This window comes from Dipodomys ordii, unplaced genomic scaffold (assembly GCF_000151885.1).
Source record: "Dipodomys ordii isolate 6190 unplaced genomic scaffold, Dord_2.0 Scaffold90, whole genome shotgun sequence".
Classification (NCBI taxonomy): Eukaryota; Metazoa; Chordata; class Mammalia; order Rodentia; family Heteromyidae; genus Dipodomys; species Dipodomys ordii.
The window spans coordinates 3,537,403-3,564,330 of NW_012267306.1; positions in this window are offsets into that span (position 1 = coordinate 3,537,403).

Sequence of the window (26,928 nt, forward strand, 5' to 3'; positions counted from 1 at the left end):
CTATGGCTCAAGTGGTAGAGCGCTAGCCTTGAGCTGAAGAGCTGAGGGACAGCGCCCAGGCCCAGAGTTCAGGCCCCACGACTGGACCCCCCCCCTCCAAAAAAAGGGTAATAAGTTGAAAGAGAGAAAATAATCAGTGTTTTGGGAAAATCACTGGACAAAAATCTCATAATGGATCTCTATTCCTAGAAAATGAAAATGTCACTTTTGTTTGTTAGAGGAGAAGCTAAAGATATAAGGTGGTTGGTGGAGTTTTGTCTTGGTATAAGTGTAGCAATTGTTCCCTGCATCCATTCCGTGATTATTTTCTCCTGTTTGGGAATGTACATAGTAGGAACAGTCTTGCTTAGCAGCTGATTGAGTCTCTATATTAGTTCCCCAACTTGTGAAAGGAAATCTATTTTTTATAAGAAAGACTAAGTGTGTAACCACTAGAACATTTATCTACCCTAGTGTGTTAAAAGCAATGCTGGTGGGCTGGAAAGGTCGTTCAGTGATAGAGTGCTTGCCTTGCATGCATGAGGCCCTGGGTTCGATTCCTCAACACCACATAAGCAGAAAAAGCAGGAAGTGGTGCTGTGGCTCAAGTGGTAGAGCACTAGCATTGAGCTAGTGCTCTAGCATTGAGCTGAAGAGCTGAGGAACAATGCCCAGGCCCAGAGTTCAGGCCCATGACTGACCAAAAAACAAAAAGAAAAAACAAAAAAGAAAAAGAAAGAAAGCAAAAAAGGAAGAAAGGAAGGAAGAAAGAAAAAAACAATGCTTGTATATTTGAAATGAATGCAAACATTTGGTCATGATTGTGAACTTGAACAGTGGTGATTTATATTGCCATTCGACTTGATTCTTGGCTTGTGGAACAGATGGATCTTGGAGAATGTCAAAGAGTTATCATCCACTTACTCCCGTGTTAATTTCAATTTCAGATACTGTTCTAATGTGTTTTAGTTTTTGTAGAACATAGATAGAGGCCAATGACTGGGATGCAACTATTTTCCTTGAAAATACCTTCCTGTAGTAGATATATCTATATCTAAATCAGACCAGCTAGAGTAGTGAAATTGTGTTTTTTAACAGTTTATTACAATAACTTTGAGATTATAACATAGTCATTTAGGACATTCAGGATGTTTTATATACTCTAAGTCTGTAAAATACATGGTTTTATTTTATTTTATTTATGGTTAAGTTTGCATTGGAGCTACTGGGTTAGTTCCTTAACTTTGAAGTTGAGGCTGACCTCTCTGGGCACCTTATACTGGTGAATCTACGATAGAATTGATAGAATTGTGCTGTGTTATGTTGTTCTTGGCTATTCAGTAGATAACTGTGTTGTTACTACATGATAGAGAGGGCTTAGGGAGAGTACAGCTGGAATGCTGATATTTTTAGGTGTCTCTTACTATACTCATAAACTGTGGTAATGTCCCAGACACTTTGGATGGAAGATTTGGCTAACCAGGCAAGAAAACTTGAATAAATAAATTATTAATAATAAAATAAATTAAATCCAAGGCCTAGATAATAATACTGAGTTTTGGAGGAAGAAAATTTAAAAAAATTAGTTGCAACCATATTGCTAATTAGAAGTGAGATCTACAATAATTATAATTTATTATTTATTTTGACCTGAATCTATTTGTATATATGCTTATGTGAATATAATCTAACCAATCTTTCCCATTCCTTTACCACTTAGCATAGGATAAATGAATAATAAGTAGTTCATTGATACTACAGTACATTAAATGGGAAGAATGTTGCTGTTGTGTTGGCTCATCCAGATTGCCTCTAGACTTTTCTGAGTCCTAGGCCAGGCATTTTATGCAACTCTGTGATCAAGGGTACCAGCTTCATCAATGGGTCACTAGTGTGACAAAAATTAGAAGTGTTTAAGTAAATATATGTTTTAATGGCTCCACTGATTTGACTTTATTTTTGTAAGTGACAGTTTGTCTTTCACTATTTCTACACTCAGTCTCTCTCTTTTCTTTTTCTCTCTCTCCCTTTCTTCCTTCCTTCCTTCCCTCCCTTCTTCCCTTTCTCCCTCCCTCCCTCCCTCCCTCCTTCTTTCCTTCCTTCCTTCCTTCCTCCTTTCATTTGTTCTTTCTTTCTGTTTTTATAGTGGGTCCTATTGACTGACCTACTTGGGGCTCACCAACAAATGCAGTGCCAAAAGGCATCTGTAGATTTCTTCATCAGGCTCCTTTTTTAGACTGTTCTAAATATGTATATGTCCAAATGGGGAAAATAATCCAATAATGGATAGGGGGAGCCATTGGTACATTTTATCAAAGCCCCCCCCCCACCCTCGCCTCTACTACCTGGTATCTATAGCCTCTTCTCTAATGGATCACAATGACATTTTTGTTAGGACTTTATTATTTAAGTTTTATCTGTGGAGCTAAAAGAGATTATTTTCAATAAAAATCAAACCAGAATCAGCATTTTCTGTTGCTTCTTATTTCACAGAACCAGTCATGGATTGGGATATCATTGTTAGCAATGTGGTTGACTTTTTGATGAACCTACAATTCCTGTGCATAGTATTTGAGAGTTGTCATTAACCCTCCATTATTTCAGGATCATAGGGAGAAGTCTTAGCTTTGCTATGTATTTTTTTGTACCAGAGTTGTTATATTTAATTTTCAGTAAAGCTTCTAAAACTACACATTTTCGTTATGGTCCGGCATAATATTTTTGTTAGGAAATGGGCCATTCATTAGAAATAAAAATGAAGAGAATGTTTCAACCTTTGGTAGATTTGCTAAGTTGCATTGCAGGAATCTTAAATTTAGCAGAGAGTGATGCTCCCCTTACTGTACCTTATACCTAGAAAGAAATTTAATAAATAAAACAATTTGGCTTCTTGAGAGAGAATTCTAGGTAGATTCAGGACAAAAGAATTGATTTGTGACTTAAGAATCATTTGTCAGCATCTGTTGAGATGATCATGTTTCCTGTCTTTGGTTCTATTGATGTGGTGAGTTATATTTATTGATTTATGTATGTTAAACCAGCCTTGCATTTGTGGGAAAAGTCCTAGGGGCCCAATAGATAGAAGAGACTTGACAAGTGGGACTATATCAAAATAAAAAGTTTATGGATAGCTAAGGACATAGTTACTAGACTAGAAAGACAGCCAACAGACTGGGAGAAGATCTTTACCAGCAATACATATCCAGTTTATATTAGGCACCCAAGAAACTAATCTCTCCTAAACCTAATAAACCAATTACTAAATGGACAAGGGAATTAATGAGAGACTTCTCAGACAAAGTAGAAAGGCAAAGAAACACATGAAGAAATGCTCATCATCCCTGGCCATGAGGAAATGCAAGTCAAAACAATTATGAGATTCCAGAATCTCACAGCAGTTAGATTGGCCAACATTGTGAATTTGGACAACAAATGTTAGTGGGGATGTAGGGAAAAAGAATCCCTATTGCATTGTTGTTGGGAAAGTAAACTAGAACAACCACTCTGGATAGCAATATGAAGATTCCTCAAAAAAATTAAACATTATGAGCCAGGATATGATAAAGACTCCTGCACATCCATGTTCATTCCCAAACTATTCGCAATAGCCAAGATATGGAAACAGCTCAGATGCCCCATAATAGATGAGTGGATCCAAAAAATGTGATACATATGCAGAATGGAATTTTTACACAGCTATTAGAAAGAATAAAATAATTTCATTTGTAGAGTAATGGATGGAGCTAGAACAAATTATGTTAAATGAAGTAAGCCAAACTCAGAGAGACAAATGGCAAATGTTCTATCTAATGTGTGCAAATTAGAACTAAGACACTGGGATATGATAAATTATACAGAATTCTAAATACACACAGTGAGACCAAAAAAGGATACTCAGGAGAGAAACAAGAAGGCACAATGTCTACATTCATTCCTCTTCATATTTATATAAAATTATATATATGCATATATATACACACACATATATAAATGAACTCCAAGATGTGGAAAAAAGAGCTCTCTTAATTTTTAGTTTTTTGATGATTCCATCCTCTTTATGTATGGTGTACTCAAGTGTATATGTTTGGGAGGGTAGGGGGAAAAAGGATGAAAAAGTACAGAAGTTGAGCTCACTGGACATTGATAAAAATGAACTATATGGCTTGTGGATGGAGACAGGAGGGAGGGACTGGGAGAGATGGAGGAACAGAAGACAACTGTATGAAAGGAATGCACTCATTATCTGATCCAGGTAATTTTAATCCCTTTGTATATCACCTTTATAATCATCATAATAAAGTAAATTATTATAAAAAAGAATAATTTTTCCACATTACTTTTCAATTAAAGCATTAGGTTACTACAACTGTTAAATAGCTAGTAAAATGAAGTGATCCTTATTATGATCAAAGTTATATTGAAGATGTATGTTATGATAATATGTTAATGTAATATGAAGATACATTTTTTCTGTGATGTGAATCTCTATTCATATGAAATAGTAAAATAAAATGATCACATTATATTGCTTAGCCCTTAGTGCAATAATTTTTTTTAACTTAGGAGTTAGAAAAATCTTCCTTTAAAAGTAAAAGTTGATACACAATTTCAAGAAGTTAGAGAAAGTCTTATTTTTTCCAAAAAGAAACTGTTATTTTCACATCTGAAATGGAAGTCATTCAAGAGACAGAAAGAAAGACGAAAAGCATTCCTTGAGCTTTGGCCTGATTAAGTACTATTCTCATCTCCTGTCACTTTCAAATAACCATTCACCATGTGCACTCATCTAGAATATCATTCAGTTAAAAACAATGAAAGCAAAATAAAAGCCACAGTCATACGTTTTCTAAAATGTTTATTAAATGTAAATGTTTATTAAAGGACTTAAAAGTAATGTCTTTGGTAGGTCAGTCGTAAATTCTTTCAATTTGACAGTCACTCAAAAGGAAAAAGCAGGCTTTCAGGTAGCTGTCAGGGGCTCAAGAATTTTTATCACTGACTAATCTTACCTTGTGATTTAGGAGATGCCAGGGATTACATGGGGCTTAAGTCAGTGTGGCTTCCATTACTTTATCTCCTATATCCTCTTTGAAGTATTTTGCTGCCATCAAGAAGTTACATAAATATTCCCAGGGTATAATCAGTCAGGCAATCCACTGTGTCCTTTCAAATGACTGTTGGGTAGTTCTGGGGGAAAATAAAGGCTTTCTAGAGGGGGATAAGGCTCTACATTGCAGGAAACACTGACAAGTGCTTTGTGATCAAATCTATTTTATTACCTTGGTAAAAGTCATTTCTCAAATTGCAGAGGTTGGGATTTACCTATTTGGGTATATGAAGATTGGGAAGACAGAGTTGAGTATCTGGATAGATTCTTGCTGCCCTCTTCAAGCTTCCAAAGATGATGAGGGGAAAATGGAAGTCTTGTAGCACATGCAGATTACTTTCTTTTAGTAGTGTCTGTATTCAAATAGTCACTTTCTTTTTCTAACAGGCAGCTGACTTTGATAAGAGCCAATTTGCACCTACATTCTCTTTATTTTATAAACAAAAACACACCTTTGTTTTTTCTTAAAAACCAATACTGAGAACCTTCTTTTAAGATTAGCCTCAGTTAGGTGTATAATAGGGTTTTAACTTGTTCATTTGTGTGCACAGTGAATCTTGACCTGAGTCATACCCTCTGTCACTCTCCCACCTCCCTTCCCCTTCTAAACAAGTCTCAGCAAGTTTTCTTGTTTCATCATCACCCATCTCCATAAAACACTTTGACTCTCTTTATCCTCCTTTTCTTTCTTCATTCATCTGCCTTCCTCTCACTAGTACCAACACCCGAGACAAGACATGTTTCAACTTTCTAATGTTCAGTTTTCTTAAACTGCATGTTAATTATTCAAAGGAGCTTCATCATGGAAACTCACACCATTCTTTAGTCAAAATGATCATATATATATATGTGTGTGTAATCAATTCTTTATATGTGCATATGTAATGGATCATACATTACTATAGGTATTGGCATATATATTTTTATGTTGAATATCAACATATGTGAAAAAAGTGTGATATTTTAAACCTGACTTTTTCTTAATATAATGTTTTTCAGATCTACCTATTTTGCTGCAAGTGACAAAATTTCACTTTTTCATGGCTAAATAATTCAAATATATGCATATGTATATGCATATACATAATCACATTTACATGATTAATCTGGGAGCTGTAGAACACCTATTTGTAGAATATCTAGTTGTAGAACAGCTATTTTCATGGCTTGGATATTGCAAAGAGTGTTTACTGAGCATAGGCATTCAGGTACCTCTATTATATCCTGAGTTAATATTTCCTCTGACAAATGCCAAAATGGAAAAACTGGACCATGGGATATCTATCTATCTATCTATCGATTGATCTATCAATCTATTGTGTGTGTATATGTGTGTGTGCATTTGTGTGCATTTGCCTGTATCAGGGCATAGACTCAAGGTCTTAAATTCTTACTTGCTTGTTTGGTATGGCTGGTGTTCTACCATTTAATCCATGCCTGTAGTCTGGCATTTTGCTAGTTACTTGGAAATGGAGTTGTAGATTTTCCTGCCCAACTGGCTTGAGTAACCTTGATCCTCTATCTCAGGCTCCTGAAATTATAGGTATAAGCTACTAGTGCCCTGCCTATTTAAGTTGTTCAAAGAATTTCCATGTGTGTTAGCTTTTCAAAAAATATAAAATCATATGCACATAGCCTTATAGGTGAACAGAAGTGTTCTATTATTATCCATTATTATTTCCTGAGAAAAGCAAAAACTAATGGAAATGGATCACTAATGGATCACTAGGGTATTTAGAGAGAAAATGGAGTGATTTTGAGTTGGAAATCTCTTTGTAGGTTAAGTTATATGAATAAGTACAATTAGAAATTAGTACATAATTTCTGGTAGATTTTAGAGAGAATAGATTACGTTAGATATTATGTTTTATGTTTACTGTACTTAGTTTTGATTTTGTTTTCCTGAGATTTAATTACATGCTTATAACAATATCCCCTAAAATTTGATAGTTAACATAAATTTTACTAGAAGCTTAATAACATAAACGAATATATGACTAACCAGGTAAGTGATATCCTATTATAGACTCAGAGATTACCAAAAATGCTTTGTAATCTTCAATTGAACGTCTGTGTGTATTACTAAATCAGAAGTTCTTATTTATCCTCAGGTCCATTGTAATCATATACACAGGAAATAAATGAGAACTTAGAGCTATGATGTATTCAAGGTGACAGAGAAGAGCTTATATTCTATTTAGGTCTCTTGAGAGAGATTTGTGAAAATTTACTTAAGTCTTCTATGATTTCTGCCTTTTAAAAGCAAACACTACAAAAAAGTACAATGGAGCACAATGTAAAACGTCATTAAAATTTCCCTTATTACAACATACTATAAGAAGTATGTGATATGTCACTGTCATGAGAGTAAGAGAGAAATAATTGCAGAGATATTAACATTAGTCCATGTTCAAATGCTGTACTCTGTTTTCTAAGTTCTATTTCCTTCTTTTGATTTTATCATAGTGACATCATCAAATCATTTCCTTGGATTCAAAATAGTGGCATATCTTCCATTCCAAGTAAGCCAAACTGCAATCTATCATAAAAAGAAAGCGATTTTTATTCATTCCGTAAAAGTTCTATTTCCTATTAATTTTTATATGTATGTAGTATTGTCTCTTTTTCATAAGAAATACTCCAAATTGTGTATGCTTGTAGGTATACCAGATCCACTCATGTTCAGAAATATTTTCAGGAAATCTCAATGACAAAGAGTAACTTTCTCATTTCCTTAGGTTTACACACACATGTTTATATAAATTTTGTATTATGGTTTCTTATTCCTGGGTGCCTTGTTATTGCTCAGCTTGCTTGCTTGCTTGGCAGACAGTTTACCATAACTCTCACCTGGCATTTGGTTACTTATTTTGGAGATGGACTTTACTGATGTCTTTTGGTTAGGCTGGCTTCAAATAAAAATCCTCTAGCTCTCAAGCCTACCGAATAGCTACAGTTACAGGCCTAAGCCACTGATGCTCACCTAAAAATTTAAACTTTAAAAGCAACATTTTAGGAAGTCTGGAGGAACATGGCAGAGAAGAAGCTGAGGGCTAAACAAGCTCTTGTGTAGAAACCAGTTTTAGTGTTCCATTGAAAAGTCCAAGGCTAGGGAGTCACACTAAGTGTGCCATCATAGTGCAGAATGTTTGGTCAGAAAGGAAAAATTCAGGCTGCTAGGTTAAAGAGATAGATTTGAGCACTAGCCCGTGTCCAAGGTGGTGTTGGCCAGTGCTGCCATGGCTACCATTTCAACAGACAGAGCCAGTGACAAAGGTGGCAGAGATGGTGTGCAAGCAGATTCTACTCACTGCCAGCAAGAACTGACAAGGAAAAGAAATCTTCATCCTGCTGGATCACAGACAGTCACAGACCCTGGATAGCCCAGAAACTAAGGGAAAGGCATGAATACCCCACAAGACATCCTCACTCCTTCTCACAGAGCAGTAGTGGGAAGGTAGCTCCTCCTCCACCACCAGAGAAGAACTCCATCTTTGATACTGACAAAGACCTGGCCAGAGCAGCTAGCAGCTAAATCAAACCTTGAAATAAGACAATAGGAGTCATTCATCTGGTCAAAGGAAGCTGACCTGCAGGGCTCAGCTCCATCCCAGGGGAAAGTTGTCCTTCCCAGGCAGAAAAACTCTGACCATGCAGGAGTGAATTTCTTCATTGGGTAAACAGAGGCAGAGGCTGCCCCACCCCACTGCAGCACAGGCAGCAACTCAGCCACAAAAAGGTAAACGCCCTATTGTGCTCACACAGAGTCCTGTGCAGGCTTTCAATCTTTTCATTCAGTATGTTTACCAGTAGTGCTTGTAGTGCATTTTGGGAACTTTCCTCTCAATTATTCATTTACTGCTCTGTTGCCTGATTATCATAAGTAAGAGTTGAGGTACCTGGACTTGCCATTTTTCTTATGTTTCCTCAGTTTGTTCTGCCCATTTGGGTATGAAAGCAAAACCAATTCCGCACTAGAACACTATTTTAAGGCAAGTATCAACCAGAGTCCTGTAGTTACACTGATTGTTTGACCCAATCAAAATGAATACAGATACAATCTAGTTCAACAGATACAGTCTAGTTCAACAACAAACAGATAGTGATCAATGGACTAAGAAAATCAAAAAAGGAGGCAGCAGACCAGAAATTAATAGGCTTTAAGTGAATTGTGAAGAGAAAATAAAGTTAGAGAAATGTGGGAAGGGATAGGGAGAGAGGGAAGACCTAAATTCAGAGAGGGAAAAGGATAGAAGGAAAGGAAAAGAGAGATAAAGAAAAAGGAGAAAATGAAAAATAAAAAAATCTTAAATGAAACATTTAGAACATTATATAAGTACAAAGAAAGAATATCACAATTAAAGGAGTTACAGCTGAGAGTTTGTGAATCGAGTAATTGATATCTGAATTAAGTATGCACACAATGAAGGATAAGGTCTAAGATTTAAAGACAGGTATATACCTGGGGATGAATAGAACAGCAATTAAGTAAAGCAAAAAAAATGACCAAAAAGGAAAAGAGTTATAAGAGCATTTAAAAAATCTAAATAAAAATGATGAAAAAATAGAAAACAATTTTTAATTTTTTTATCAAATTAGGTAGAAAAAGCGTTCTTTTTTGGGGGTGTGGGGTAAATATTGGTACAAGCTGAAATTTTATTAATGAAGACCTAGAAACCCAATGAATAGAAGAAAGTTTGAACAAATGGGATTGCATGAAACTGCAGAGCTTCTGCTTAGCAAAGGACATAGCTAGCAATATCTATAGAAAGCCCATGGATTGGGAGAAGATCTTCACTAGCAGACAAGGACCTCATAACTAAAATATACTTAGAACTCAAAAACTTAAATTCTCCAAAAAACAGATCTTCAAAGAAACATCCAGACCCTTAGTAAGTGAACTAAAGACTTAAAGGGAGACTTCTCTGAAGAGGAAATAAGAATGGCCAATAGACACATGAAGAAATGCTCAACTTCTCTGGCCATAAAAAATGCTAATCAAAACAACATTGAGATTCCACCTCATCCCGGTTAGAATGGCTATACTCAAGAAATCTAATAACAACAGAGGCTGGAGGGGATGTGGCCAAAACAGAACCCTAGTGCATTGTTGGTGGGAGTGTAAACTTGTTGAACCATTTTGGAAAGCAGTATGGAGGTTCCTCAAAATATTCCACATACAGCTCTCCTATTACCTATCAATTCCACTTTTGGGCATTTACCCAAATGATCACAAACAAGGCCATACCAGCACGACTATGTTTATTGTAGCATTATTCACTATAGCTAGGATATAGACCCAAACCAGATGCTCCTCAGTAGATGAATGGATCAAGAAAATATGCCTCCATCAGAATTCTATACCTCCATCAGAAAGAATGACACTGCCCCATTTGTTAGTAAATGGAAAGTCTTGGGAAACATCATATTAAATAAAGTAAGCCAGGCCCAAAGAAACATAGGTTCCATTGTTTCCCTTATTTCTAATAACTAGTGTACATCTAGGACAAGCAGAAAAGATCAAAAGCTATGTACATATGACCATATAAGATGATTGTAAGTGAAATGAACCCCAAGATAGGGACACAAGAGGTTTTATCTTTCTTGCTATTCTTGTTAATGTACTTATAATGTACTATGTGATTTTTTTTGTTTCTTTTGTATATTCTTCCCCCATTTTATAACCCTGTTTTCACTGTATTTGATTCCGGTTCCCTGCATCTTGTATATACATTTTTCTAATTTGGGGAGGGGAAGGGAAACAAGGATACAGGTTGACCCATTGTAGCAATGCTCTGTACAATACACTATGTTGAAAAGGAACTTTATAACTTTGAGTGTGGGGGGGTGAGGAGTTGTGGCGGTAGGGAGGGAAGGGATGGTAGGGGAAAAAACAAAAGAGGGAGTAACAATGCGCCATAGGAAATGTACTCATTACCTTACTCATGTAAATGTAACCCTGCTGTACAGTATCATTAGAATAAAAAATATATATTAAAAATGGTAAACTTCTCTCTACAAATGTTCTCTTATATTCTTCAACATCATTCTCTTTGACTCTTCATGTAACAATGATTTTGCAATACCATTTTCTATAGAAATGATAAACTATAATTTTGTTTTACTTTGGGAGAAATTATTTTTTAAAGAAAATCTACCTTTTTTTTCCTTGAGGCCTGTGATGTTGGCAACAATTCTACAGTGATTGTAAAAGTATCACCTAAAGCAGTTCCCACTTTTCTTTCTTTTCTGAATGTTTAACATTGAACATTATAATAACCAGAGCAAAAAGGAGCCTTTTCACTTTAGCCCATTATAAAATGACTCACTAGTTTATAGGCATGCATGAATTTTTAATTCATTTATATCTCATTTTCTCTGAAAGAGAAATATTGTAAAATGGCATGGTTAATTAAATTAACAAGTATACAAGAATGAGGAGGTTGAGTGAAAGCTATGAAAGGAAAGCAAAATGACTACAGGCATGTCAGTTCAGACACACCCTTCAAGGTTAGAATGTAAGCTCTTAAATCCTATGTACTATCTGAGCCTTGCTGAGATAGACTTGTCCTTAAGATTTCTAGCATTGAATGAAAAAATATGACAATAGTGCTTGTCTTGTTTTCTGGGTCATAAATGTTGACCAAGAGAGACACAGTGGTATATCATACTGAGAAAAGAGATGGGCACTGAGTGCCAATGTGAACGATGTTTTTGATAAAAATGCTGAGCTTCCTTGAGCTTTTTTAACCTTCCTCTGCCAAGGTCTCTCATGGCAATTCAGTCATATCAATTTATGGAGGTTCCAGTGATGGTTTGTAGCTCTAAGGTGCCTCCTTTGGATGGTCTGTTTTAACTTAGTGATAAATTTTGGAGATCCCACTGGAGAGGCTAGATAGAATGTTTTTAGAAAACTCTTCATAAACGTGGGTTTCCTTTCAAGCTTTTTGATGGATCTTGTGCTGCAATAGCTTTGGGATTATGCTACTGACAACATCTGGAGTGCTATTCTTTGGTATTGCTGTCCACATGCGGGTAACTTGCTCCACTTTTTAGTCACAATGGACAAAATCCATCTTCTTAAAAACATGTTGTTCAAAAAGTGAGATGTTTGCTTAGGGCACTTTCTTGACGAGAAGGCTATGCACCTTTTTGGTGATGAGGGCTTAGGTGAAATTATTACAGCCAAAATTTTCTCCTTGCTTCACTAACTCTTCTACCAAGCAGTAGAAATGTCATCTTTCTGAAGAGAAAAAGGAATTTAAACTTAATTCATTTTCAAAAGGCACAGTTAAATACCTGTCTTGTCAAAAATATTCTTAGTAAAATAGAAAAAAGTAGATATCCTAGAGTACAGCCAAAGTCTACAAAGTCTACAAAGATGACATTATTATTCTTATTAATATTATTATTATTATTTTGTCGGTTGTGGGGCTTGAACTCTGGGCCTGGGTGCTGTCCCTCAGCTCTACAGCTCAAGGTTAGTGCTCTACCACTTGAGCTACAGTGCCACTTCAAGTTTTCTGAATGGTTTATTGGAGATAAGAGCCTCACAGACTTTCCTGCCTTGGCAGGCTTTGAACCATGATCTTCAGATCTCAGCCTCCTGAGTAGCTAGGATTAAAGGCATGAGCCATAGTGCCCAGTGACATTATTAATTTGTACAAGGAAATTGAACATTTTTCATATTATCTTAAGGTATAATTGTTTACCTAATAAATGGTAAGATTCACTGTCTTTTTTTTTTTTTTTTTGTGCTGGTCCTGGGGACTGGGCCCTGAGTTTTTGTGTTAAAGACTAGTGCTGTACCACTTGAGCTACAGTTGCATTTCTTGCTTTTTTGGTAGTTAATTGGATGTAAAAATCTCATGGACTTTCCTGACCAGGCTGGCTTTGAACTGTGATCCTCAGATCTCAGCCTCTTGAGTGGCTAGGATTATAGGCGTGAGTCACCGCACCAGGCATATTCACGGCTTTTACTCATCAGTTTAGTGAATTTTGGTAAATGTGTTCAAGAGTGCAACCATCACTAAATCCCCATGTAGAATAGTTTTATCATCTCAAAAAATTCACTCAGTCACTTTTCAGAAAATCCTTTTTCCTATTGGTAGCCTTGGCAACCACTGGCCTATTTTTTGTCCCTACAATTTTGCTCTTTGTAGAATGTTGTGTGAATGGTTTTTTTTTTTCTGGAGTCTTTCACTTGGCATGATAAATTTTATACTTGTCTATGTTGTTGCACATGTCAAGAGCTTGTTCTTCTTTATTGTTAGGTAGCACATCCCATGGTACTGATAAACCATTTTCTTAGCCATTCCATATACAAGAGAGTTTAGGTGCTTCTATTTTTTTTTGGCCTACTGCAAATACAGCCGTAGAAATGGCCGTGTTAAAGTGTTTGGACGAATATGTTTCATTTGTCCTGCCACAGAGTATGTCATAGATTGGTATGTCATTTTAAAATCAATTACCTTTACCTTCAAATGATACTATACCATTTTATGGGTCCTTACCATACACCTTTCAAAAAGTGTATTCTCAATTTTCCTCCCATTTTCCATGGTAGTGTGTCACATGGTGTACTTTTATTTATCCCAGAATATCATTAGACATTTTTGTTTTAGACAATCAGTAAACTTCTGTATCAGCATTCTGGTTAATATCATGCATACTTTCAATTGCTCTTTCTTGTACCCCTCTCCTTTTTAAAACCAATTTAATGGGTTTCATTATTCTATATTCATATACTAATATACAGTATTTCAGTTATATTCATCACCTCCACTTTTTATTTCTCCGTGTCCATGAAAATTCTAATATTATGACTTTTACCTGAAGAAATCATGTTAATTTGTCTTACAGAAATCTTTCTACCAGTATCAAATTGTGGTTTCATTTATTGGAAAAAATATCTCCTTCATTTTGTAAAAGATACTATAAAATACCATAGGCTATCCTTGCATATACAATTTTGCTGGCTGGTTTTCTCCCCCTTCCCTTTAGTACTTTAAAGATGTCACCCCACTGAGTAGGTAAAATTTAAAATAATCACTTGCTTTTTAAAGTGGTCAAGCACTAAAATGAGTAGATGAGAACTCTCAGAGATCCAAGAGTACTTATGCAGGCTAGTTGTAAGGCCAAGGAAGCATAGCTAAAGAAAAATAACATAGCATTAGCAAAACATATCCTCTCCTACAAAGCTGAGATTTGCACCCTGAGGGATAAGTGTGGCTAAGTTGCTAAGTTACTAAGGCATCAAGGATAAAGCTGGTCTGCAGAAAGCTGACCTCTGGAATGTCAGAGAAACAGGTTGAAAAATGAGAACCATTGGACTTGCTGCATGCCACTCAGCAGGAAGAAAAGAAATTCACAATAGAACTGGAAAAAGAAGCTTTCCTTCCATGCTAGTTCCCTCAGTCCCCGAAGCACCTACTATTGACATAGTCTAATGTTGTGCTAGTTAACAAACGTCCAATTTTATTCTTAAAATGTAGAACAAGAAAATATGGATTTGGAGCTAAAGAGCCATAAATCAATTGTAGGCATATATGCTAAAATAAATGACTTGCAAAATGGTACCATATGAGACTTATCCACAGATCAGCTACAGATCTGGATGAACCATGGGATGATCTTTGTCCACTTTCAGGCAAGATTTCCTTATTCCACTAAGAGCCTGGTGACTGGAGGCATAGCTAATCACTACCTTTGTCTCCAAATGGACTGTCTATGTGCATAGTCTTTGTGTTCACTCTTTCTCTCACAAGGAAACTAAATTTTATAGATAGGATCCACCTCAAATTCAGGATAATTTCCAATTAGAACTTTTTTAATGATTTAAAGGCCTTAGTTCCATCTAAAGTCAGTTTCCATTGCTTTGAATTAATACAGATTTTTGGAGGGACATTATTCAAGTCATTATGAAAATTCAAGTTTGTTTCTACATAGTAAAAATGAACAATTAAATAGGTAAATACTTATAATTATGAATAGAAATTCAGATTCAGATATTCAAGCCCGTACCTAGGAATCTACTCAACTTTGCTAAAATTAAAGCTGATACAAACAGATGATGATACACATCATTTTCTTACATTAGTAGACTCAAATTAGTATCAACTTTCACATCAAATATACAGATTCAGCGCGAAACCAAAAAGTTGATTTTTCAGCGTATTTTCAAATACAAGGAACCTACCATAACTAAAACAATTTTTAAGGATACACGAATGTTGTAGGGATACAGGTTGATCCATTGTAACAATGAGATGTACAAGACACTGTTGAACAATGAACTTTACAATTTAGGAGAGAGGATGGGGAGTGTAGTTGTGGAAGTGGGAAGGAAGGGATGGTAGGGGAAAAAAAGGAGGAGGCAACAATGCTTGATAAGAAATGTACTCATTACCTCGCTCATGTAACTGTATCCCCTCTGTACAGTATTTTCACAATAAAAACCTTATAAAAAAGAATATTGTCAGAATTCAAGATTTGCTGTAAAGCTATACTCATCAAGGAACTTTCTCATTATTAATGGAACAGAACAGTAGCTCCAGAAATTACTCCAATTATAAATGTCCAGTTGATCTAATATGAAAGATTTTATATATATATATATATATATATATATATATATATATATATATATATATATATATATAGTGTATTTGCCAGTCCTGGGTCTTGACCTCTGGTCCTACACACTGTCTTTGAGTTTCTTTCACTCAAGGTCAGCACCCTACCACTTGAGCCACAGCACTACTTTCTGCTTTTTCGGTGTAGTTTTCTGAGACTATTCTAAGAATAGAGAAAGTCTCACAGACTTTCTTGTCCTACCTGGATTTGAACCACAATCCTCAGATCTCAGCCTCCTGATTAGCTAGGATTACAGGTGTGAGCCACTAGTGTCCAGATAGAATATACAGTTTTAAAACAAATAGTATAGACACATTACAATAGCTGGATTGGAAGAAAATTTGTTATAAGTTTTATTGCATATTATTCAACGAAATTAATTACAAAGGAATGAAATACTTAAAACTATAACACTCCAAGAGGAAATGTAGAGAATGATCTTTGTGACCTTAGGAATAAAAAGTGTTTGTTTTTGTGTTGTTTAATAGCATACAGAGAATGCCAGCTATAAACAGTTAATATTAATAGCTTGGATTCCATAAATATTAAATACAAATACACCTTTTACTATTGCTTTAATGCTTCTCTCAGCCTAAATAAACTTCACTGGGGCTTCTTCTTCCTAGTAAGCTCCTGAAATGTTTTTTGACTTGGCCTAAAAGGATGCTTATGGTCTAAAAATACACAGGTGCACGTATTTGCTTTCTTTTCCTAAAGCATTTACTTTAGAAATTTATCCTTCCAAAGTTATTATCTGCTTCTCAAAGGTGTAAATCTTTTGAAAAGCCATCTGACATTTGATGAAGATTTTAATTACACATAATGGTGCTTTCTGCTTTTTGATCAGATTGGAAAAGCCAAATATCCCAATTCCAAGGAATAATAAACAAATAAATCCATTCAAACATAAAACAAACTTCATCCCAAAGAGTACAAGCTAAAAAAAAAACCATGAAATGGGACCCAACGTTACCCCACATGCAAAAATTTACTCAAAAATAGTTTAAAAATGTAAATGTAAGATAACAGGGAACAGCAAAAACGTCCCTAGAAGAAAATATAGAGGGGAAATATTATTGACTTTGCTCCACACAATCATTATTTCTGTTTATAACACCAAAAGCATAGCTGCAAAGGCAGACAGAAAAGTAAGATTTCATCGAACTAAAATAGTTCTGCAGAACAAAAGAAATGATCAATAGAGTAAAAAGGACAACTATGGAGTGAGAGAAATATTTGCAAATCTTGCATCTGATATGGGATTAATTTTCTAAAGGCTATCAGGGTATTTGTATATATACAGACACACTAGATTATGTGTTTTTAAATATGTATACTTTATTTTCTTTGTGTATCAATGACACAGAAATAAAAATGTTAGACCAAAGATGTGTCAGACAACAATGCATTGGGAAGGAAAATGAAGAGGATAGGCTGTGCATATTTCCCAGCATTTTATCCTGATTTAAAGATAAACTCACAGACATACATCCATATAAGAGAGCCAAAAACATAGGCTAGAAGAAAGACAGCTTCTTCAATGAATGGTGCAGGGAAAACAGGATACTCACACATAGAAAACTTAAACTGGATCTGTATCTATCACCTTGCACCAGCAATAAGGCAACATGGATCAAAGACCGAATGTAAACCTGAAACCATAAGGCTATTAGAGAAGGGAGTATGAGAAACATTAGTACTCCTTGACACAGGCCAAAATTCTCTGAGTAAAGATTCAGAAGCACAGCAAATCAAAGAATTGATCAATGAGATTGCATCAAACTAAAAGGTTTCTTCATGGCAAAGGACACAGTTAACAAAATAAAACAGACTACAGAATAGGAAAAGATTTTTGTCCGCCATACATTAGTCAATGGCCAAATATCCCAAATATACAGAGAGCTGATGAAACTAAATCCTCAAAGAACCAAGAACACAATAAATAAATGGTAAAATGACTCAACAGAGACTTCTCAGAGAAGTAAAAATTCACAACAGACACATGAAGAAATGCAAAACTTTTGTGGTCATAAAGGAAATACAAACAAAAACAACACTGAGATTCCATCTTACCACAGTTAGCATTGCCATCATTAAGAATACAAACAATAACAGATGCTGGCAAGAATGAAGCCAAAAGGTACCCTAATACACTGCTGGTGGGAATATAAAGTTGTTCAATGACTCTGGAAAGCAGTATGGAGGAACCTTAGCAAACCAATTATTTACATCTTATTCCAGGTACCTAAAATGGTACTTGATCAACATCTGTGAATGAGTTAGCTCACAATACAAACAGTTCAGAACTGTGTTTAGAATTTCAATAAACACTGACAGGACTTCCTAGAAAAATTAGAAATAACCCTGTACTTTCATACTGTTTCTGGAAGACTATCTAAGACAAACTGAAATAAGAAACAAAGTAACAAAGTATAGCTAGGAAATTGTGGAAATCTCAAGCTGAGTTACTTTTCCATTGGCTTTAAATTCAAGGAGATGATGTTTATTAGTTCTTTGATATGATCTAAACTGGACATTCCATTTTGAGAACAATCACTATTTCACAGACTAATAGAGAAATTCTTTCCTGCAGTTAACCCCGCTTTTGATGTGTTTTGATCAGATTGTTGTAATAAATTGTACTTAGAGCTGGAAAACTGTTCTGGAGTGGAAGCCAGCAATATTCACTTGCTTTATTTAGCTACATTTTCCACTATTACTCTTTTCTTGGGTCTAGAGAAAAGGCATATTCCCTTGTGGGTAAGTTGACTGTGCAGATAGCGATTTGTGCTCTCCTGACAGGGACCTCTGTACTTTGGAAGGTGGGCAAGTCTGTATCTCCCAGTGCTTTGTTGTGTGAGCACCAAGGTCAGCCAGGGAACTACTGTTCACATTTGTGAAGTTGAATCTCTGCATTACTTTGTAAAGAAAGAGAAAGTTCTATTCTTTTCTTTCTTTTGTGAAATATCCACTGGAGTCAGATGTTTTGACCTCTAGTATATAAAAAGCATAGTTGTGGTAGGCTGGTTTTGTTGTGCAGAAACAGTTTTCTCTTTGCTAACAATCTCCTTTTATTGTTTATTTGGGATTTAATTATGGAGTCCTAAGAGGTGACCCTGGCTTGTCTTTGTTCAGTATGGGTGAGCGTGTGAGCATTATTTTTAACAAATGAGAAGACACGGAGGAATCTGGAAGACAACTTTCTCCTTGATAAGAAAGACATGTATGAAGGGATACAGTGTGTGTAGTCTTCTATCTTTTGCTCTTTTCCTGCTTTTAGTGCCATGGTTCGAAGTGCTTGCCTTACCCTGTGACCCCCTTGAACTTCACCTTTACTTTACATATGTCATTGGGACACATTGCTTTAGGCTGAAGAGAAGGTTCAACTTTGTAGAAGTTAAGCCTCCTAGACTCAGAGATGTGGCACAGCCGCCTTGTTGAACCAATTTCAGAATTGTGACTTCAAACTCCTTGTTACATTAAGACATGGACTAACTTAAGCACTTTTTCAAATAATCACAGACTTTGCTAGTTGGTATAGAAAGTATTCTGATTCATTGGTTCACACAGATTATTACTAGTCTCTTTTCCTTCTCTTATAAACCAGATGTCAGCATTTCAGGAATACTGTTTTATGCTTGAGAAGAGTTAAAGTTGCTGCAGCCTTGATCTGTTAAAGTTTCTTGGATATATTCATGACATAGAGCGAATACAAAATAACAATCTAGTTATGTATTAGGTGTCTGTTACTAGGTTAGTATGTTAAAATCATGAGGCCTGTAGTCATTGTTAATTTTCAGGGCTCATGTTTGAACACTGATATTCACAACCTTAGAGGTTAAACTGAGGAAGAAAGGATAGAAGAGCAAGTAAGTATTATTTGGTTTTAGTGAAAATGGAGTTGTATATATGTGCTTTCTACTCTGAACAAGCTTTAATACTTACACCTTCACTTAACCTTTGTTTTGTTTAATATTTGCTTCCGGATTCCTTTGAATTTTCCTTGTAAGGGATATACGCTAACTTTTCAGAGACTTTGGAGACCACCGTAAATAATTTACACCCTGAAAAATGACTGCTCAGGGTACAGAGAGCAGGGTATTTGCAGGGTCAGGCCACACATTTTTCTGAAGGCTGGCAGCTCAACTGCACCTGGGGGCCCAGAGGGAGAAAACCCTTCTCTCTTATTACACATACTGGAATCAGAACATGCACCTTCTGAGTATGCTGAGATTTATTTTCTGCCAGGAGTGGATGGCCCCCACTGCCATCTTAAACCTTAGCTAGAAAGCTATGTGGCTCTTGTTGTTATTATTAAGGCCTAGTTATTTATATTGAAATGTGTTATGTTTTAGTTTTTTTCTACTCTTTCATATGCATGCCATTTTTTCAGAAGCTACAATATGTAGCATGCCTACAAGTAGTTCCTTGCTATAAACAGATATACCTGGGCTTTTAAAAAAAATCAACAGGGTAACTGGTATATTTGTATGGATTCTGAAACTGCTCAAGGATAGCTGATACAGTAGACGGTCAAGTTTGATTACAAAATGATATAACCTTGGTTATTCCTTGTGGCTTTTTGGGAATGGCAGCCCCAGAATCATTCCAAATGTCCTTTCATTCTAGTTGCCAAAGACATGGGTTGTGGTATGAATTTTAATTTGGAGGTACGTGCTTCTAGATCTCACACAGATAAAAAATACCCAGTATTTTTTGTAAATGACATTTTTTATTACCTAGCAATACTGTCAAACAATATTACAGAAACATTTTACAACATATTTTGTTTCTAAACTTTTACATGTAAAAAGTATCTCGATTATGTTGAACAGTTGCAATTTGAATATCATATTAACGTTTTTATGGACTCTACACTTCAAGAGTGCTTCGTTAAGGTAAAGTTGATTAAGGTAGTTTATTTCAGATGTATAAAACTTCCAATGATATCTATTTGTTTATAAAAGTTTTGCATGCAGAAAAAGAATGTCTGTCTCCATCTTCACAGGGACTCATAGCCTCATGCCCCTTCCTTTTCCGTTAAGTTTTTCCTAAGAAAATAACAAGGACCACATGTAGGGCCACTTTAATCCTGCACAACCTCATTTCAGGTGAATTATACCTGGAAAGACTATTTGTAAATAGGTCATTATCAGAGGTTCTGGATAGGCACAGATTTCTTGGAAATTCTATGCAACTTTGTACATAGCTCTATCTTCCTAAGTCTTAAGTAAATTTATAAAAGATGGAGTCAGCTAGTGCAGGGAAAGTATCAAATAAGTGGGGACATGCAAAAAAGAGTAGATAGAAGATTTCAAGTGAAAAAAATCTATCAAATTTATAGGACTGAACAGAGACAATGACAGACCATAATGGAAGAGGCAGAGCTATTGGGAAAGACACATGTTTTCTCTCTTTCTCTTTAATATTTAACAAAACAGTTTATGAATATATCTTTTTTTTGGGTCAGTTTTGGGGCTTGAACTTGGGGCCTGGGCGCTGTCCCTGTGCATTTCAGCTCAAGGCTAGCACTCTATCACTTGAGCCACAGTGCCACTTCTGGTGTTTTGGTGCTTAATTGGAGATAAGAGTCTCATGGACTTTCCTGCCTGGGCTGGTTTTGAACCGAGATCCTCAGATCTCACCTTCCTGAGTAGCTAGGATGACAGGCATGAGCCACTGGTGCCCTGTGGTTTAAATCTTGATCAATGTCACCCCTTTCAACATTCTCACCCATTGCTTCCCCACCTACCCCTTTCTTCACTCTTATTAATTTTGTAGGATAGACATTGGAATCCTGACTACATTTCCACCCCTTTCTCCTCTTAATTTGTCCACTTCTCTCCCTTGACCCCACCCCCACCTTAGAGTACCCACTTCTGGGTGTTGTATTGTGATGACCTCTGACTTTACCTTTCTACCATATTTCCACCATATTCCAGGCAATAACTTATAAAGACAGCTGTTCTTAGCAAACTGCTGAGTTATATTTGGCCACTACAAATTTAAAGACATAGGAAGATACCTGTGGAGAAATACATGAGCAAACAGGTAAAAGTATAGGTTAAGATAAAACCTACCAAATGCGCTTTGAAAAGGGGAGCAATTGGCGAGGAGGGATGGGAGTACAGTGGAAGAGGTAAACTTGTTCAGAGTGCACTGAGTGCATGTTAAGGAAATAGCACAAAAATCCTTCAATTACAGATATATGTCAATTCAAAAATGTTTTAAAAAGTAAACGAATTCCACTGTATTATGTATAATGCTCCATTCAGCATTTATCCCACATTCTCTTTATTCCTTACTCAGTAAGGACTTACACTGATTCCTTAACATGGTTATTGTAAAGAGTGCTGCTGTAAACATAGGTGTGCAGGTATCTCTCTTATGTGCTAACTTATGTTATAGTCGCTGGACTGATTCTAGCAGGATCCTATGGTAGTTGTATTCTTAGGTTCTTAAAAGCTCCATACTGATTTCCAGTGTGTCTGGAGAATGCTGTGTTGGCAGGGGAATGTACATTACCCAGCTCTGAATGTTCAGTCTCATTAGTGTAGAAATGTAAATGTACTTGATGTCTTGTACTTATTATCAGACAGAATGTTAGGTTTTGAAGGCTTTTCTGAGTTAGAATTGGGAATTTGTTAGTGAACTTTCTTGATGCTCCTTTTCTCTAACCATGAGGCTCATCACAGCAGGTTTTCTCTCCCTGGATGTGAGTTTTGTGGAGTGAGCACCCTGGCAAAGCATGCTTTCTCCCTCCTAATTCTCTTTAGCTTTTATTTGTAGTTTTGGTCTGTGGGGATCCCAAACCTACAGTGAATAAAATGGGGCAGATATCAAAACTGCTGACATTCTTTCCAAGCAGATTGAAGGGAAGGAGCCAAGTTTCAGGGTTGTGTGTAATTTGAAAAACTGGTTAGCAAGTCAGGCATGCAGGGAAGCATCTGGGATGTTTGAAAAATGGCATTAGTGTGCCTCGCTGGAGAGAGGCAGCTATTGGCCAGTGTGGAATAAAGCAGACAAGCTGCTCTACATTTCAGCACATTTCATTTTTCATTTCCTTCCTTTCTTTCCTTCTTATTTTTTTTAAAGCATGCATCTTCTATTCTCCTTATCATTGAGGGGCTTTACAACATTTCCATGCCTCTCTCTCTACCTCCCTGGTCTTGATGTGAGGGTACCAGGTACACATGGCCTGTCATACATCACACTTATTCCCCATTGCAGTTACAAATGCTAAGTGGCAGCTTCAGAAGAATTCCCCCTGTGGAGTCTCCAGCAGGAGTTTCCTTGACTGTATAATAATCAGATCTGACCAGATGGTGATGAGTCTGGGAATGCTTTCTGAATAGATGCGTTTTAATCATCCCTGCTAAGACTCCTAATTCGAAGTGGACCAATCAGCTGTAGGCCGTGCTAGTTATAAGAAATCTCACAATTTGGCCTAAAAGACGATTACCAATCAGGGTTTTCCCTAGTTCAATGGGAGGGCAATTGTCCCTGTCTGCAGTAATTTTATTTTTAAGTGACTGCAGTGACAGGCTGTGACAGATTGACAGCCACAGAAGCTGGAGACCTGATTACATGGACTTGGACCCTGCAAGTGCTTTTATAGGTGTTTAGACTGTGTCAGCAAGAACGTGGCTAGAGCCTCAGCTCTGTTTCTCACTCCCACGATCATGGCTGTTGTACTGGGTGTTGTGGTAGCACAACCTTGATTTACTGTACTCATTTGCTGGGCAGCTGGCTGGCAAGGGCTCACAATAAGGTCAGAAAACAATTCTCTACACTACCTTTCCTTGATAGATATACATAATGATTGGCCTGGCTTGGCATGGAAAGGTCCACCCTTTAGGCTCAATCCTGACACCTGTGAAGGCCTATCCCAACTTCAGAGCTCTGCAGTGAGTCCACCGAAGCCTCGAGAGCTCCAGCATGCCACTCAAATTATCTGCCATGTTACTGTCCTCCCTGTTTCTCTGGGAATCACCCCAGTAAACTTCTTGCCACAACCCTCCTCCCCTTCTCCAAATCTGATTATAAATTGTCATCTTGTAATTTCAAGGATGTTTCTCAGCAGCAGCCTAAGAGTGGCCTATCATAAGATGGTAATATACTTCTTTTAATACTGGAAGAAATATTTTATTAAGAAAATATTGATGAAAATCACTCATTCTGAGCACTTTGTCCATGTCATGTATTGAGTCAGATACAGGTGATGTGAAGATAACAAGATCTCTGCTTCTGAGAAACTCAGTCTAGGGAGAATATATATCAGTCCGTTACCTGAAAGCCTAGAATGGACTGCAATAATACAACTAATTGTGCAGTATTCTGTTAGTGAGAAAATGCAGGATGATAATACTAGGGAGAATCCAAAATATTTCACAGCAGTAGGAGGCTATTTAGAGCATGATTTGGAGCAAGGTTGTAAAACATCATTATTTACAAAGCCAGATAGACTGATTTCCATCTATGGGCTACAGTTTATTACCCCTTGTTTTAGAGGGTAATTACAAATACACTAGCTGACAAGAGGTAGTAGTAAGAAAGGAGTATACATAAATCCAAATGAGAAAGTGACAAGCTGAAGACGCTCCTTCCCTCCCTCCCTCTTTTCTTCTTTTCTTTGTTTCCTCCTCCTTTCTTCCTTCCTGTCCTTTCTCTCTTCCCTCCCTCCCCCTCTCCTTTCCTTCCTTCCTTCCTTCTTTCCTTCCTTCCTTTCTTCCTTCTTTGCTTCCTTCCTTCCTCCTCCCACCCTCCTTCCCTCCTTTCCTCCTTCTCTTCCTCCTTTTCTTCCCTCCTCCCTTCTTTCTCCTCCCTCCCTCCTTCTGTCCTTCTCTGTTTTTCTTTCCTGTAATTATTTGGGAGAGTGGTAATGCCTGTGTTATTTTACTTCTTCTTTTATTACTTAGAAATATACAATATTATGCTCATGGGTTTAAACTTACTTTTAGATTACAAGAATGCTACAGAGAATGTATAAGCTCTACAACTTCTTAGAAATTCTGCTCTATATTGGAATAAACATTGTATTTTCATTTCAATGCAAATGTTCTCTCTACTCCAGTCCTTTATTGCAGTTTGACAGAACAAAACTTATTCCCTGTTGATTATGCACAATGCTCAAGTCCTTATAAAATTGTTATCTCAATTTGTGTTTAAGTTTAAAATTGAAGTTTGGATATTTGGAAGATAGAATGTTTTGCATAAATCTAGTTTCTTGACTCATATCTGTTTATCATGTATTTTATACCATTAACTGGAGGAGGTTTGCACTTGGAGTGAGGTTTGCAAACACACTTTTATTTAGAAGGAAACTGTTGAGTCTGAGACATTGTAACACTTTTGGGATTCTGCATGAGTCTGTTCCTAAACTAGTTATGATAATACATTTGGAATGAAATTGTGTATATTTAGGACATTTAACATAAGTGACATAATATCTTATGGCTTTGGCAATGAGAAAAATATGACTTGAACTGGACCCGTGAAGGCTACCACAAACACAATGCTACCACAAATGCCCAGAACTAACCTTTCTGTGCCTTTGGAAACTATTCTACTAATTTAACCTTGTGGTTTCTGTGACTATGAACTAAATTTTTTTCCTGCACCATAGTTCATCTTGACCCACTAATTTGCCTCTTCTTGTCAGTTGGATGCCAAATTGTGGGTCGTCATCTAAAAGTAGCGCAGAAACTGACTATAGCTGGCTCACTAAGAAGGCTTTAGTATTATTTTTTCTGATTTATTTTTAAATTGTTTTTGGGTAATTGATGTAAAGAGAGGTTACAGTTGCAAGAATCAGGTACCATCATTACAATTACTTTTGAACCATTTTACTCCCTTCCACCGTTCTTTCCCAATCTTTCCCTCCCATTCTCACCCATAAGATATCCAATTCATTTTCTACATAATGTCTAGTGAGTATCACTGTTGTATTTGTTCATTGTTGTTTCACTCTTTATGTGCCTTCCCCTCCACTTCCAAACACAAATGAAGTAACAAACAATACAAAAGGAAAATTGAATGAAAGCAGCAATAATGAAAGCAGCAATAGTGAAAGCAGCAATAAGTGTCTCTTGTTTCCTTTTTTGGAGTTTATTTCATAGATTATTATTTTATATGTTCATCTGTCCATAGCTATTTAGTGTTTAAAGTTGGGTGTCTGTTTATGGTCATTTCCCATTTATTATGATAAATAATACTGGTTTTATTTGTACAGAGGCTATATAAAATTTCTTTGACATAAATTTAAGGACTAGGCTATGTCTAAAGTGATAGAGCACTTGCCTAGCAAGCACAAGGCCCTGAGTTCAATCCCTGTTCCTATAAAAAAATATCAAAGTAAAATAAACTTAGCTGAAAGGTATGTGAATTGGAAGTAAAATATTAGATACAAATAGTTCAAGGTGACACACTAAAATAGCAAAAGAGCTATTGGTAGTACTTGAATAAATAGAGTTTGGAAAATAAGGATTAAAAATAATGTCATATAAAATGTTTGCCAGAATCTTACTTCTATTGCTTTAAATTCTTACCAGTATAATAAGCCTTTTGTGATTCAGGGTTGTTGGTGATCATTAGTGTTCACAGTCTTGCCTGGTCAAATGTGAATTGATTCTCTTCATTATAGAACGTGTCCTCCTATTTTCCTATTTTTCATTCCAAATGCAATTCTCCAACTTCTGGGAATTCTTGAATTTTCTTTGGATCTGTTCTCCTCCATCCACACGTAAGCAGTGGCACAACTGACCTGCAATGATCTGATTTTTTTAGACCACTGCACTTTGCTTCTAAACTCAGTTTTCGGTCTCTGACATTGATCCCCTCTGTCTGTTCTGCTTATCACTAAGATATTTTTGGACTGAATTAATCAATACACATCATCCCATTATTTAGAACCCTTTGTTGATTTGCACTTTTTTTGTAGCTGAAATTCTGTAAACTCTTGTTATGTGAAGCCCTTCATATTGACTGCTGAGTCTCTGTTCTTTTTTCATTTTCAGTCTTATCCTCCTGGTGTTTTATCTTACACTATGTATTTTAACATTAGTTATTATACTGCTATCTGCTACATGTCTTTATCTCCATACATATGACTCCATCCAGTAAATAGAAAATTCAAGTAATTGATTGGTTTAATGTCCAACATTGCCACCTATAAATAATATAATCCTGGTCATGTTGATTAACCATTT